The sequence below is a fragment of the Bufo bufo genome, chromosome 1, assembly GCF_905171765.1.
Source record: "Bufo bufo chromosome 1, aBufBuf1.1, whole genome shotgun sequence".
Taxonomy (NCBI): domain Eukaryota; kingdom Metazoa; phylum Chordata; class Amphibia; order Anura; family Bufonidae; genus Bufo; species Bufo bufo.
Window position 1 is genome coordinate 417586045 of NC_053389.1, and position 16381 is coordinate 417602425.

Genomic DNA, 16381 nt, shown 5'->3' on the forward strand with positions numbered 1-16381 from the left:
GGGCCCCTTTGCCCACCTAGGCTGCAAAAAAGTGTCACACATGTGGTATCGCCGTACTCAGGAGAAGTTGGGCAATGTGTTTTGGGGTGTCTTTTTACATATACCCATGCTGGGTGAGAGAAATATCTCGGCAATAGACAACTTTTCCCATTTTTTTATACAAAGTTGGCATTTGACCAAGATATTTATCTCACCCAGCATGGGTATATGTAAAATGACACCCCAAAATACATTCCCCAACTTCTCCTGAGTACGGCGATACCACATGTGTGACACTTTTTTGCAGCCTAGGTGGGCAAAGGGGCCCACATTCCAAAGAGCACCTTTCGGATTTCACCGGCCATTTTTTACAGATTTTGATTTCAAACTACTTCGCACGCATTTGGGCCCCTAAAATGCCAGGGCAGTATAACTACCCCACAAGTGACCCCATTTTGGAAAGAAGACACCCCAAGGTATTTCATGATGGGCATAGTGAGTTCATGGAAGTTTTTATTTTTTGTCACAAGTTAGTGGAATATGAGACTTTGTAAGGAAAAAAATAAAATAAAATAAATTCATCATTTTCTGCTAACTTGTGACAAAAAATAAAAAGTTCTATGAACTCACTATGCCCATCAGTGAATACCTTAGGGTGTCTACTTTCCGAAATGGGGTCATTTGTGGGGTGTTTGTACTGTCTGGCCATTGTAGAACCTCAGGAAACATGACAGGTGCTCAGAAAGTCAGAGCTGCTTCAAAAAGCGGAAATTCACATTTTTGTACCATAGTTTGTAAACGCTATAACTTTTACCCAAACCATTTTTTTTTTACCCAAACATTTTTTTTTTATCAAAGACATGTAGAACAATAAATTTAGAGAAAAATTTATATATGGATGTCGTTTTTTTTGCTAAATTTTACAACTGAAAGTAAAAAATGTCATTTTTTTGCAAAAAAAATCGTTAAGTTTCGATTAATAACAAAAAAAGTAAAAATGTCAGCAGCAATGAAATACCACCAAATGAAAGCTCTATTAGTGAGAAGAAAAGGAGGTAAAATTCATTTGGGTGGTAAGTTGCATGACCGAGCAATAAACCGTTAAAGTTGTGAAGTGCCGATTTGGAAAAAAGGGCCTGGTCACTAGGGGGGTATAAACCTGTGGTCCTTAAGTGGTTAATGTTCCATTAAGGAAATATTTGTTGTGAAACAGTCTTGAGTGTAGCACTGACACTCCTCATGCTCTGAACGTTTCCAGCAGCATCTCATGCGACAACACCTCTTTTAATGACCCTTGTGGGAAGTCATAGAGAATCATGATAAAGCCTTCCTAAAGCTAATGAACAAGCATGCACAATAATGAGGAAGTGAGGGCTGAACCACCTGGTTGCACACAGGGTCCCGACAGATCTTTATTAAGGACTTGTAAATCCACGTGAGGTCCTGAATTCTCTGAAAACAATGGGGTTTCAGGCTTTTAAAAAGGTCACAAAAATTGTCACATTATTACACCAGTAAAGAGGTGGTGCAGAAAGCGGAGTAACATCTGAAGACAGAAGTGTTAAAGGGAACCTGTCATCACCTTTATGCTGCCTATACTAACGGCAGTATAATGTAGACAGGTGAGTTGATTTCAGCGGTCTGTCATTTATAAGTTAAAAGTAAGTGGTTGCCGAGAACCAACATCACAATCATTGCAGACTGGGCCTGGAAAGAGTCCCGGCCACCTGAGAAGAGTCCTGGTTATTCATGAAGTCCTACTCTCCTGCCCTCCTGCTGATGACTGACAGTCTTCTACCTAGTTTTCTCCCTTTCTGTCTAGGAGACAACTGCCAATCAGCAGGTGAGCAGGAGATTAGGAATAACCATGACTCTTCTCAAGTAGATTTGACTCTTCAATGCCTGGACTGTAATGATTATGATGCTGGTTCTCAGCAACCACTTAAGTTTAGCTCATGAGTGACACACCGCTGAAATCAGCGCGTCTGTCACTATTTTATTCTGCCCTCAGTGAGGTCAGCATAAAGTTTATGACAGGTTCCCTTTAAAGGAGTTCTCCAGGAATTTAGAAAGTGAAAATACCTAAATAATACTTAATTATAAATATATTCCCAAATACCTTTCCTTAGTTCTAAAGGATTGTTAGGTCTAGGGAGCAATCATTAGGAGAAATAAAATGTCCGCTGTCCTATTAGTGCACACAAAACCTGTCCTAATCACACAGGAGGACAAGTTATTTCACAACACTGAGGTAAAGATCGTCCTCATCCTCCTCTCTGCTCTGCTTTTCAGGGGTTATGATCCTAAATACAGATGATAAGATCTTCTGCTGAATCTCTGTAGGAATGGAGTTCATGAGAAGACATGAAGTACAGAGAGGAGGTGGGGATGCGGCTAATGAGCAGCAGCACTAGTATACAGTCTGCATTACCACAGCCCTACATTACCACAGTCTGTCCTGTCTGTACTTCATGTCTCCTTATGAACTCCATTCCTATAGAGATTCAGCTGAAGATCTTATCATCTGTATTCTGGATAATAACCCCTGACAAGCAGAGAAGAGGATGAGGCAGCTCTATAGCTCAGTGTTGTGAAGTAGCTTGTCTTCCTGTATGATTAGGACAGGTTTTGTGTGTACTAATAGGATGGCGGCTATTTTGTTTCTCCTAATGATTTCTCCCTAGACAAAACAAGCCATTCTAACGAATTAAAGGAATTTGAGGATATATTTATAATAAAGTAATATTTAGGTATTTTCAGTAACTTTTTTTTCTTAATTCCCAGAGAACCCCTTTAAAGATGCTCCAACTTTATCAAACATCGTTTGATAAATCTGGCGCAAATGACAGCAACTCTGACTCCTGCAAGATAGACTGTAAAAACCTCCCTCATGATAAATCTCCCCAGTGCCTTGAGGGGAGAATATGCCATGTGTTAGAACATCTCAAATTTTCTATTTTGCATAAATTCCATATAAAATTGGAAGCATACGTAGGTATGGGATCTGTGCACCATGGATCTATAATACAGTACTGATTATGGGCCACTACAGTCCTTGCATGGAGTCTAAGGTAGTCTGAAACACCTTCTGCCTCCTTATAGGTTCAGGCTGCTGCACTCTGCCTCCTGCAGGTACCCCAAGTTTATCACAGGCTCACCAAGAAGTCAGTGGATTCCTATTAGATCAAAGCCAGATTATTAACCCTCTGGAGAGAAAAATAAGAGCCTTGGTAAGTGGAGCCTGGAGAGTCGCTTTAAAAAAATTCTGGTGGTTATATTTAATTTTCCATGTCACTATTTATATTTTTTGAAAAATCCTGCAGTTTTCACAGGGACCACTAAGGGCTCACTCACATGAAAATATTTTTTGTCCGCATTTGATCCATATCGATCCCCCAGAAGAAGCGCGGTTTTGGGATCTAGTCCGCTTTATTTACTACAATCAATGTTGCACAAGTGTTATACAACAATATCGCATATGTAGATTTGGAGTCTGGTGGGGTATATCATCTATCATAGCACCTACCTGCAATGTTTTTATGATTGTCTTTGATATTTTTAGTGTATGTCGAATTGTGGACACTTAATAAAGATGTTTTTTTGTATTACACGTGTGGCGTTTTTGAATAGGTTTTCCATTTGTAGAATGGATGTGGACCCATTCACTTCAATGGGGCCACAAAAGATGCGGACAGTACTCCGCGTGCTGTCCGCATCCGTATGTCCGCCCCGTGGCCCTGCAAAATCATAGAACTTATCCTATTCTTGACCGCATTACGGACAAGGATAGGACTGTTCTATTATGAGCCGGACGTTCCATAAAATGTGGACGGTAGGGCTGCAGTAAACGATTATTTTAGTAATGGAGTATTCTACCGATTATTTTTTTATGAGAAAAAATTAATTTATAGACTGTTTTCCTTTATAAAAACTCATCTGACCCCCTGCCATCAGTCCCCAACACCCTTCGTTCCCCCGTGTGATCAGCCCAAGTGCATCAGTTCCCCCCAGTACCATCAGCTCCGTTCCCCTAGTGCCTTCAGTGCTCCCCCACCCCAGTGCCATCAGCTTGCCCCCCTAAGAGCCAGTCCGAGTGATGAACCAGGCGGCAGTGGTCCAGAGTGCCCTGGACAGCAGGAGGTAAGTCATCCAGCCATAGAGCATGACTCGGTGACATATATATGGGCAGCATGGTGGCTCAGTGGTTAGCACTGGTGCCTTGCAGCGCTGGGGTCCTAGGTTCAAATCTGAGCAAAGACAACATCTGCATGGAGTTTGTATGTTCTCCCTGTGTTGCGTGGGTTTCCTCTGACCTTAGAATGTGAGCCCCATTGGGGACAGTTGGATGCTAATGTCTGTGGAATATAGTAGCGCTATATACAGTTGCAAAAAAATGTATGTGAACCCTTTGGAATGATATGGATTTCTGCACAAATTGGTCATAAAATGGGATCTGATCTTCATCTAAGGCTACTTTCACACTAGCGTTCGGGTGTCCGCTCGTGCGCACCGTTTGAAGGGGCTCACGAGCGGCCCCGAACGCATCCGTCTGGCCCCAATGCATTCTCAGTGGAGGCGGATCCACTGAGAATGCATCCGCCTGCCAGCGTTCAGCCTCCGCTCCGCTCAGTGAGCGGACACCTGAACGCTGCTTGCAGCGTTCGGGTGTCCGCCTGGCCGTGCGGAGGCGAGCGGATCCGTCCACACTTACAATGTAAGTCAATGGGGACGGATCCGCTTGAAGATGACACGATATGGCTCAATCTTCAAGCGGATCCGTTCCCCATTGACTTTCAATGTAAAGTCTGAACGGATCCGCTCAGACAACTTTCACACTTAGAAAATTTTCTGAGTTTTAATGCAGACGCATCCGTTCTGAACGGATGCGAACGTCTGCATTATCGGAGCGGATCCGAACGCTAGTGTGAAAGTAGCCTTAGTCACAACAATAGACAATCACAGTCTGCTTAAACTAATAACACACAAAGAATTAAATGTTACCATGTTTTTATTGAACACACCATGTAAACATTCACAGTGAAAAAAGTATGTGAACCCTTGGATTTAATAACTGGTTGAACCTCCTTTGGCAGCAATAACTTCAACCAAACGTTTCCTGTAGTTGCAGATCAGACGTGCACAACAGTCAGGAGTAATTCTTGACCATTCCTCTTTACAGAACTGTTTCAGTTCAGCAATATTCTTGGGATGTCTGGTGTGAATCGCTTTCTTGAGGTCATGCCACAGCATCTTAATCGGGTTGAGGTCAGGACTCTGACTGGGCCACTCCAGAAGGCGTATTTTCTTCTGTTTAAGCCATTCTGTTGTTGATTTACTTCTATGATTTGGGTCGTTGTCCTGTTGCAACACCGATCTTCTGTTGAGTTTCAGCTGGTGGACAGATAGCCTTAGGCTGGGTTCACGCGAGCGTGTCCGGATTAGGTCCGGATGCGTCCCGGTGTGTTGCGGCAAACCCGCGCGAGTAGGTACGCAATTGCAGTCAGTTTTGACTGCGATTGCGTTCTGATTTTATCGCGCGGGTGCAATGTTTTTTGCACGCGCGTGATAAAAAACCGACTGTGGTACCCAGACCCGAACTTCTTCACAGAAGTTCGGGCTTGGGATCGGTGTTCTGTAGATTGTATTATTTTCCCTTATAACATGGTTATAAGGGAAAATAGTACCATTCTGAATACAGAATGCATAGTAGGTGGTCAATTGAGGGTTAAAAAAATAATTAAAAAAATTAACTCACCTCCTCCGCGTAATTCCGGGTCTCTTCTTTACTTCTTTAATGATGAGCTGTCGGCTAAAGGACCTTTGGTGACGTCAGATCACATGCTCCAATCACATGGTACATCACCACGGTGATGGACCATGTAATTGGAGCATGTGATCTGACGTCACCAAAGGTCCTTTAGCCGACAGCTTATCAGAAGAGACTGGGAACTACGCGATCAAGAGGAGAAGGTGAGTTAATTTCTTTTTTTTAACCCCTCCAGCGCTATTTTACTAAGCATTCTGTAATACAGTGAATAGACAGTCACCTAGCAACCATGCGTGAAAATCGCACCGCATCCGCACTTGCTTGCGGATGCTTGCGATTTTCACGCAACCCCATTCACTTCTATGGGGCCTGCATTGCGTGAAAAACGCAGAATATAGAGCATGCTGCGATTTTCACGCAACGCACGAGTGATGCGTGAAAATCATCGCTCATCTGAACAGCCCCATTGAAATGAATGGGTCCGGATTCAGTGCGGGTGCAATGCGTTCACCTACCGCATTGCACCCGCGCGGAAATCTCGCCCGTGTGAACGCAGCCTTAAGTTCTGCAAAATGTCTTGATAAACTTGGGAATTCATTTTTCCTTCGATGATAGCAATTCGTCCTGGACCTGACGCAGCAAAGCAGCCCCAAAACCATGATGCCCCCACCACCATACTTCACAGTTGGGGTGAGGTTTTGATGTTGGTGTGCTGTGCCTCTTTTTCTCCACACAAAGAGCCAGATTTATCATTAGCTCAGGTCAGAATAATGGAGTGAAAAAGTCCCAAACGCTAAAACTGCGCACAAATTTGCGACTTTTTTCTGCTCTGCACTATGCTCGCCAGTTTTCTGAAAGTGGGCGTGTTTTCTTATGTAAATGAATCTCTAGACAGATTTACTATTGGGACTATTTAAAAAGTCGCAATTTCACTCCAGTGAGGACCATGCTTATCTTATGAGACTTTTTAATAGAACATGCGACTTTTTCATAAAAACATGCGACTTTTTCATAAAAACGTGCGACTTTTGTAAAGCTGCTTACTGACGGATAAACTGCTACAGTCAAACCACATTTATTACAGTCTTAAAGGACCAATCATAAATCTGACTTGGCTAAAACTGACTTTAACCATATGTGAAAGAGGAGTGAGCTGTCAGAGTAATGATAAATCTGGCCCATAGTGTTGTGTGTTTCTTCCAAACAACTCCACTTTGGTTTCATCTGTCCACAGAATATTTTGCCAGTACTGCTGTGGAACATCCAGGTGCTCTTGTGCAAACTGTAAACGTGCAGCAATAGTTTTTCATAGATTGTCTGTCCGGGCTCTGGAAGCCCCGAGCTCAGCAGTAATGAAGCTCGCAAGTGCGCATCGCCAGTAGTTCCCGGATCCTCCTTGCCCGCACTACGTCACCCCAGATCTCTGCAGTGTGCTCATGGCAGCGTCCTCACTCCTACTTTGCTGTTTCTTGCAGTAGGTTGTGCACATGGAGTGGCCAGTACTTACCTTTCCTGTAGGGGCGCTGCTCCACAGCTCCTCAGTCTTCTTCTCTGCACGCTGCGCTGCCGTCCTGACATCACACAGCGTCAAGGCATAGTGCACTCATACGATGTGTCAGGATACAGTGCAGCGTGCGGGCCGGCGGTTGACCACGGAGCGGTAAGTAATAGCAAGCGCTTCACTCCCGCTCCCTGGTCACATGACACATACGAATCCTTGATGCAAAAAATTTGCATCGAGGATTTTTTTGTGTCGAATTACTCGATTCAATCGAGTAATCGTTTCAGCCCTAGTGGAAGGCAAACAGCTGGTATCCGTGTTTTGAGGACTGCAAAATAGGCAACGGTCGTGTGCATGAGCCCTAAGCCCAATATTTGGTGCCACTTCTTGATCTGTACAGATCACTCTACTGCAGTTATATGCTTATCACAGGCAAGGGTGCCTCACTGGGCGGCTTTTTTCAGTGCGGTGCTCGCGTACGGGCAGCTCATGGTCCCTCAGTGGGGGCCGCAGTTGTGGTGGTCCTTGGCAGGGCAGCCTGGCGGTACACGTCAGAGCCCTCAGTCAAGGTCTTCAGGGCACGTCGCCTGGTCCGGCTCTTGGGCATTGAGGCTACTAGGCGGGTAGTCATTGCAGACAGCAGCCCATACTGCACTGCATTGTGGTTTCTCATTGGCACACACGTAGGGGTTTGGGTGGCCGCGGCCAGCGCCAGATAAAGCACATAGTGGTGGCACATCTAAATACATGGCTCATAACAGTTTGGCCTATCAGGGTTCGAGGTGGTAACCGCAGTATCTTTTTCAGGTCAGTAGGATCATCATCCCACAGCGCATACTGCCACTACGTATCTCCTGGTACTTTGTTTCCGGCAGGTAAAAAAAAAAAAAAAAAATGGCGGGGGGGGGAAGGGGTAGTAGTAGTAGTAGTAGCGGTCATGCAATATGTTGAGTTCCTTTCTCCCCTTTTTCACTTTAACTAGCAGCGGTAGGGCATTTCCGCATTGGTTCAGGTAGGTGACACGGAGTCCGTCTTGGGGTAGGGGGTTTGGTGTCACGGTCTAGTACACGGGGGTGTGGCACATCTTATGCAGGGTATTCTACTCCTGAAAAGGAAATAAAAAACAACAATGGGGTAGATATATATTTCTTTTCACCCCTTGCCTTGACCAGGGGCGCTAGGGGTCTTGTCGCGGCAGCCCTTGTGTCGTGTGTTGCGGGTACTGACGTTCGTGGCTGTCACCAGTGTAGATGCTCGTGGCTTGTTACCAATAGGCAGGTGCGGCCTGTCACTGGTGCGGGCACGGGGTCCGTTATGTCTAACAGACGATCAAGGCCTGTGGCGATTGCAGGCGCCTATAGTCACAGACGCTCAAACCCGTCACGACTGCAGTCGGCCAGAAGTCTGTCACGACTACAGATGCTCAATAGTCTGTCACGACTACAGACGCTCGATAGTCTGTCACGACTACAGACGCTCAATAGTCTGTCACGACTACAGACGCTCAATAGTCTGTCACGACTACAGACGCTCAATAGTCTGTCACGACTACAGACGCTCAATAGTCTGTCACGACTACAAACGCTCAATAGTCTGTCACGACTACAGACGCTCAATAGTCTGTCACGGCTACAGACGCTCAATAGTCTGTCACGACTACAGACGCTCAATAGTCTGTCACGGCTACAGACGCTCAATAGTCTGTCACGGCTACAGACGCTCAATAGTCTGTCACGACTACAGACGCTCAATAGTCTGTCACGGCTACAGACGCTCAATAGTCTGTCACGGCTACAAACGCTCAATAGTCTGTCACGACTACAGACGCTCAATAGTCTGTCACGGCCACAGGTCACCAGGTAGTTATATACCTGGGGGTGGACCGTGGGCAGCTCAACAGATTCAGGAGTACGATGCCCGCTCCACTGGGCAGCACTGCATCACGTTAGCAGGTTCAGACATCGCGGGTCCGGTGACACTGGTGGCGGGAGCACGAGAGTCGGTATCCATAGGTAACCACAGTTTCTTTTAGTCAGGATGTCTCAGCAATCTCACGTGGAAGAGAGTGTCGCATCGCATAGTAATGAAGATACCCAATCCGAAAGAGAGGCGGTTCCAGCTCTTAGATCCTGGACTGTGCCGAGGCTCACGGCAGAACTGTTAAGGAAAGGGATTCATTTTCCAGCGTCCGCTAGGAAAGCGGAACTTTACAGGCTGCTGTTCTCAGAACCCCCTGCTTCAGGGGAGGACTCGGTGGCCACGGACACGATAAAAAATTCTTTGTCACAACTGCACGCTGTAGTCAGTACGATGGCGTCCTCTCTGTCCCACTTTCAGACCAGACTAGAGGCAATGGAAAATACGGCCTCTACTTCAAACGCGGTTGGCCCGAATACGGCCGTGCAGTTACTCACCCAGTCTTCTATTGTTGGCTCCCAGGTCAACCCTCTTAACATAGCACCATGTCATTTCATTCCCGCCAATGTGCGTCAAGACATATTAGATGGTAAGGACGTTAACTTAGCTTCCTTGCTCGTAGCCACGCACGAAACGCCAGATAGCAAGACCATAGCGTGTGGGGAGGTTTCAGTGATCCTGAAGTCCAGAGATGTCAGGCTTAACAGGAAGCTCACCGTAGCTGAGTTCGTACTTGCTTTTAGCTTATTTAGAGATGTAGTGTGTTCAGTGAGTCCTAATAGAAGAGAGGAGCTGGATCTGTATTTATACAAGGTTGTGGATTTAGCCAACAAATACGGCGGTACGGCATTTTATGAATACCACAGATCGTTTTCAGATAAAGCTGCAGCTGCGCACAGGCAGTTTCAGCATACCATTGACTGGTCCATAGTCGATACCGAGCTGTTTTGCCGCCATTTTGCAGGTCTCAAAGCCCCGGCGTGTAGTAGCTGCGGCTCTTACGCACATGCCACAGATTGGTGTACTAGTGCCAGGCCAGAACGAGCACAAGCTAGCTACACTCCCCAACCTCCGTTTGCTAGGCTTACGACAGGCACAGACAAGTTAGGGCGGCCGATTAAATATCTTGGCAGAACACAGATATGTAACAACTTTAACACTACCGGTTGTTACTTTAATCATTGTAGGCTGCTGCACTTGTGTACCCTTTGTTTCAGGGCTCATTCTGTCACCGTGTGCCCCCAGAAAGGGCAACATTCAGCGTGACTAAGCGTGGTAGATACGGATTTGCTGGCCATATTTTTACTAGATCATCCAGATCAGAGTTGGGTCCAGTTTCTGATCGATGGTCTGCGGCATGGCTTCCACACCGGCTTGGTGGCGCTGCCGCAGGTTACATACGAATGCAAAAACTTGTTGTCGGCCGTCCGAGACCCGGTCTCCATTTCACACTTACTGTCTGTCGAGTTAGAGAAGGGATATTTGATAGGGCCAATGGCACAGTCCCCATATGATTGTTGGAGGGTCAACCCCATAAGTGTTGTCACAGGGAAATTTTCCAATAAAAAAAGGGTAATTTATGATTTGTCAGCTCCTCATTCACTCTCCATTCCAAGTTTGAACTCACTGATACCCTCTGAGGAAGTTTCTATGAAATATTCTTCCATAGATGAGGCCATACAGCTCATTCTGTCACTAGGCGAGGGAACTTGGTTGTCAAAAGCCGACATCACTGATGCTTTTAAGTTGTTACCCCTTAAACCCCAGCTGTGGCAGTGGCATGGCATTAAGTGGCAAGGGCAGTATTATTTTGCGAACAAACTGACTTTTGGCGCTAAATCGAGTCCCTGGTTATTTGATCAGTTTGCCCAAGGCTTGCATTGGGTACTAGTGAATGTTTTTCGAGCACATCACGTAATCCACTACCTGGACGATTTCCTGTTAATCGAGCCACCCACACAGGTCCCACGAGATCTCACGATGTTGAGAGGAGTTTTTGATGACCTTAAAGTCCCTGTAGCCCCCAATAAAGTGGAGGGTCCAGGTAATGTCATTACTTTTCTAGGCATTCGCTTGGACACAGTTAGCATGCAAGCTAGTCTGCCTCACGACAAGTTAACCAGGATCAGAGAAGTAGTACACAAACTTGCACGTGTTAGAGTCACCACTAAAACAGATCTCCAGAGTCTACTTGGTATGTTGAACTTTGCAATGAGAATAATACCACAAGGCAGATCATTCATATCCAGGTTGCTGAAGCTTCTACCCTTAGCCCCGGGTCAGGATAGCGCACTTAGGTTAGATCAGGATGCTTTAGCAGATCTCATGATGTGGGATGAATTTTTGGCACAGTGGAACGGAGTGTCGTTCTTTGTCCCCTCTGTGTCCAGTCATTCCCCGATCGTCCATACAGACGCAGCTTCTTCGACCGGCTTTGCGGCCATTTACAAGAAACATTGGATGGCCAGTCCTTGGCCGCCTGAGGTTTTAGCTATTCCAGGCTTTCTACAGTCATCCACCCTGTTTGAGATATATCCGGTAGTGGCAGCAGCTCATACGTGGGGCTGTCTGTGGGGTAACCAGACCGTGTTGTTTTTAACAGATAATGCAGCACTGGTGGACATTATGATGAAGGGCAGGTCTGGGTCCAGAGAAATCATGGCGTTTCTGAGGAAGTTTGTGTGGTTGTCGTTGCAGCATAGGTTCAATTTTGTTTGCATGCATATTCAAGGACAGAGGAATCTTGCTGCAGACGCGCTGTCCAGGCTTAATGTTCCTTTCTTTTACAGGTTTCCCCAGGGGCAGATCCACTACCTACTACGATCCCGCTGCACAACCTACTAGTCATGCAGTAGCTCCACTACTACTCACCGCCAGATCCCTGGGGGAACAGTCCCTCTCCGTAAATACGTTGAAAGTGTACAAGACAGCATGGGCGTTGTTTAGCAAATTCAGAGTCTCACATCCACCACTAGACATGGGACACATAACCTACCTAATGGCTTTTGTTGGGTTTTGCCACTCAAATTTGAAGTTAGCTTACAACACAATCAAGCTATATCTAGCAGGTATCCAGCATTACTTTTATCTGGCTCACCCGGAGCAGCCTTCTTTGTTTTCTGCCTATCCCATTAAGGCTATGTTACGGGGTATACGGAAAACCACCTTTCAGAAAACCACGGGCCGTCAGCCATTCACAGGTCCCATGTTTAGGGCGGTCTCTGACATGCTACGTAACCGCCCTTTTGGTCTAGAGACTAGTAGTCTAGTGGAAACGGCGTTATACCTGTCATTTTTCGGTTTCCTGAGGCCCGGGGAATTTACGTGCACAGCCACTTCCACAAAGTTTCTCCGGAAGAAGGATCTAATTCCAGACAGTTCAGGGTTCTTGCTTAATTTAGAGCAGTCTAAAGCCGCTCGCCCGGGGGAGATGGTACGTATCAGGTATTTTCCCACCGGTGACCAGTGGTGTCCAGTCGTAGTCCTAAACCAGTGGTTACTCCATATACGTACATCGTTACCAGATTCGCCGTTGCTGCCTCACAACGGCGCATCTCTCAGCATTCAGGTTTTCCTGAAGTACGTTAGGGCACTACTTGTCAATATCAATGTTAACCCAGCTAGCATCACGGGTCACTCATTTCGTATCGGCGCCGCCTCAGCCGCTTCCAAGAACAGTGTCCCGGTCCATGTCATCAGGAAACTAGGGAGGTGGAAGTCCTCGTCATACCTTGCGTACATCCCAGACCCATGTCATGAAATGTCTGTTGCTTTTCGTAATTTGTTGGCATAGTACGTTATTTTCATTAAAGCACTAACTACACTAACATTTGTACTTTTTGGCCACTTTAGGCTACTTTTACGACAGCAGTTATGGCATAATTCTACTGCTTATTATGGTTAGGGGGTCGTGGTAGGGCATGCGTTCTGATAGCCTATCCGAACACAAGTATTAAGGCTAAAGTATTGCCGTATTTGTGTGAGGGGAGGCTCCCTCTCACGGCATATAAGGCTCACCCCCATAGCCCACGTCGCGCGGCTCGTTTGCTTTTCACCCACCCGCCCATTCCCCCTTTTTCAATTATCAGACTACTAAGGTGGCCCACTTTAGGCTACTTTTACGACAGCAGTTATGGCATAATTCTACAGCTTATTATGGTTAGGGGGTCGTGGTAGGGCATGTGTTCTGATAGCCTATCCGAACACAAATATATATATAGGGTGAGGCAAAAGTCTGGACACACCCTTGTAATCGGTGTAATTTGTAGAAAATTCCCTTCTATAGTGTGACATTATTAATTGAGAGGGAGGTGCATATTGTGCTGGCACACAGAGCAGCTGGCAGAAATCTCCATGACTGAAAATCTGTTCCATTCCACCTAATAGGGCTTGCAGAAATCCATGCAGCTGCCCTCCCATTCAAATGAATGGAGACTATTTTCAGTCACAGAGATTTCTGCAAAAAAAAAATAATAATCTGCAGCCTGTAAAGGCACTCTGATTTGGTGCAAGACATGTTTTTAGCTGACTTTTTTTTAAATCTGACATTCAGGGTTTTTCAAATGAGAAGGGGGTCCATGTGATATCAGTCATGGTAAAACATTTAATCCAGTCTTCATGAACAAGCTGAAGAACCGCAGGTGATACATCTCAGCACTGTCGGATTCACCATTTTAGGCGAGCCATACTTTGTATTGCATATGGCTCACCTGAAATGGCAAAATATATATAACACACACAGGATCCTAGAACATGCCCATACAAGTCAGTGAGGTCCCCTCCTGACCATTGTGTCTATGGCCCAGTCCATATAAAAATTTAATATGAAAATAATGCGTCACTATCTGGTTTTAACTGGCAGAAAACAAATTATACGTGTTCCCTCTAAAGATTGCTATCTGTATGTACTAAAGGTGTCCCATAACATTAAATAATGAATGCAAATATAGGAGGGGGGGGGGGGGGCATTATGATGAGGGTCATTTTTTTAAGTCAGTTTTGTTTGAGCCTGCATTGGTGTATTTTGTTAAACTTAGCACATCTTTAAACAGGTTTTCCAGGATTAGGCCTCATGCACACGACCGTTCAGTTTTTTGTGGTCCGCAAAAAAACAGAAGCCGCCCGTGGGCCTTCCGCAATTTGCGGAACGAAACTTGCGGCCCATTGTAGAAATGCCTATTCTTGTCCGCAAAACGGACAAGAATAGGACATGCTATATTTTTTTCGCAGGGCCACGGAACAACGGACAGCACGAGGAGTGCTGTCCGCATCTTTTGCGGCCCCGTTGAAGTGAATGGGTGCGCACCCGAGCCGCAACAACGGTCGTGTGCATGAGGCCTAACTATGGTTTTAACAGATCTGCTCATGTAGCGGCATACCCCTCCATGCTTTTTTCAGTTTGGACTCTCCTGATCTGTTCTTACCATGTAAACCTATCACTCTGGTTTCCATCCTATATCCAACCAAACCCATGATGCACTTCTCCTTTTTCTACTGCAGGTTCAGCACTGCTCCTAACAACTTCCAGCTAGTTTATAGCTCCTCCCACACAGCTAGTTACATAGCCACTCCCCTATCACAGCCATGGACAGAACATCACAGGAAGGAAGAGCTGCATGGACAAGGTGACCCCAGCCCAGAATAGAAGATAGGAGCAATAAAACTAAAATCAATACATTGCAAAATACAGCTTCCTTCATAAATTATTTTAAAGGTTGTTGATACAAACTGGAAAACCCCTTTAAACCTAATACTTTTGTCTAGAAATGCTAGGTCAGCTGGAGTGACTTTGTGACCAAAAAAAGTTGCAGTGATAACTGAAGTGAAACTAATTAACCCTTTCATGACCAGGCCAAAAATAAAAAATAAAAAAAAAGGCCCGAATGTCTAGGTAATTTTTCGTCTAATAAATCATTAAGACACCTCTGGAGGACAATTTTTTAAAATTTTTCTTGCACTGTTTCCACTTTAACTAGGGAATCCACAGGATCCTCAGTTACAGGGAAAAACAGCCCCCTGTGGGGGGGCATTACACAGAGGCAGAGCTGATCAGGGTCTCCATAGGGTCTTCACTTCAGGGTCCCACAGGTTTCTCACAGCCAGGACTCGACCTGCTCCTGCTAGATTGCAGGAGCTTTAATCCCAGCGCTGGGATTGAAGCGCTGCCTGCATGTGTATATACACATGCTATCTGCACGGGGCATGTGCAGATAAGAAGTATATAACCAGTGGGCAGTTGGGATAGGGGTTAACATAGCTAACTACACCTACTCTCGCCCACTTTTTAAAACTGTAAATAACTGCAAATAAGGTCACAAAGTCGCAAGAGCCCTATTTTGTATCTTTTTGTAACATGGTCCGTGTAATGGCTGCATTTCCCTGACTGAACACTGCTCCTGACAGGAGCTCAAAGCATCATAATGACTTAGAATGCTGCGAGTTCCTGCCCGACTGCAAGCTTGATGTACTGTATGCCAGATGATGCATTTGGTGGACGAACACAGAGAGCAGTGGTATCACCGTCCTGCGTTCGAGTACATCGCAGCCAAAAGGGGCTGCAGCAGGCTCTAATTAAACTAATGAAGACTGCCTTGTTCAGTGGGTCTGTAACTGTTAGTGGCTGCACAGCACCAGCACAGCGCATGATACTCTAACGCAGCATGTGGCAATTCCCTTTTAGGTTCTCTTTTTTAAACCTATGATTTTATAATAAAAACTACTATTTTTAAAGATTTAGTATAATACACCACTCAAACAGATAATGACATTCAATGTAGAACATACAGAAATTTCCATACAACTATTTTTTTTATTCTTCTAAAAAACACGAGTTCCAAGAGCCTGATTAAAAGGGCACACAGTGAGCTGTGGTGATAAGGACCAGGAACAGTATGTACTTTGTTGAAAATATTAAGAAAATAGGACACACATAAGAGGAGATCACCGAGTACTAAAGAGAAAGACAGCAAACACATTTTTTTTCCTGTATTCGTGTCCAATAATTTATAAAATATATAAAATATAAAAAAGTCCCCATTGCTTGATGACAGAGAGAGGGGAGGTCACAGAAACTCAGAAAAAGCAGCAGTAATGGAGGCCATTATGCAGCAGTACTGAGCAATGTTGCTGTGAATCCAGCACTGAGGTGACGTAGAAAACGTACTAGAACCTTCATCAGCATCTGTGTGCTTCTCTGCCTCCCTCCTGCAGCTCACTCC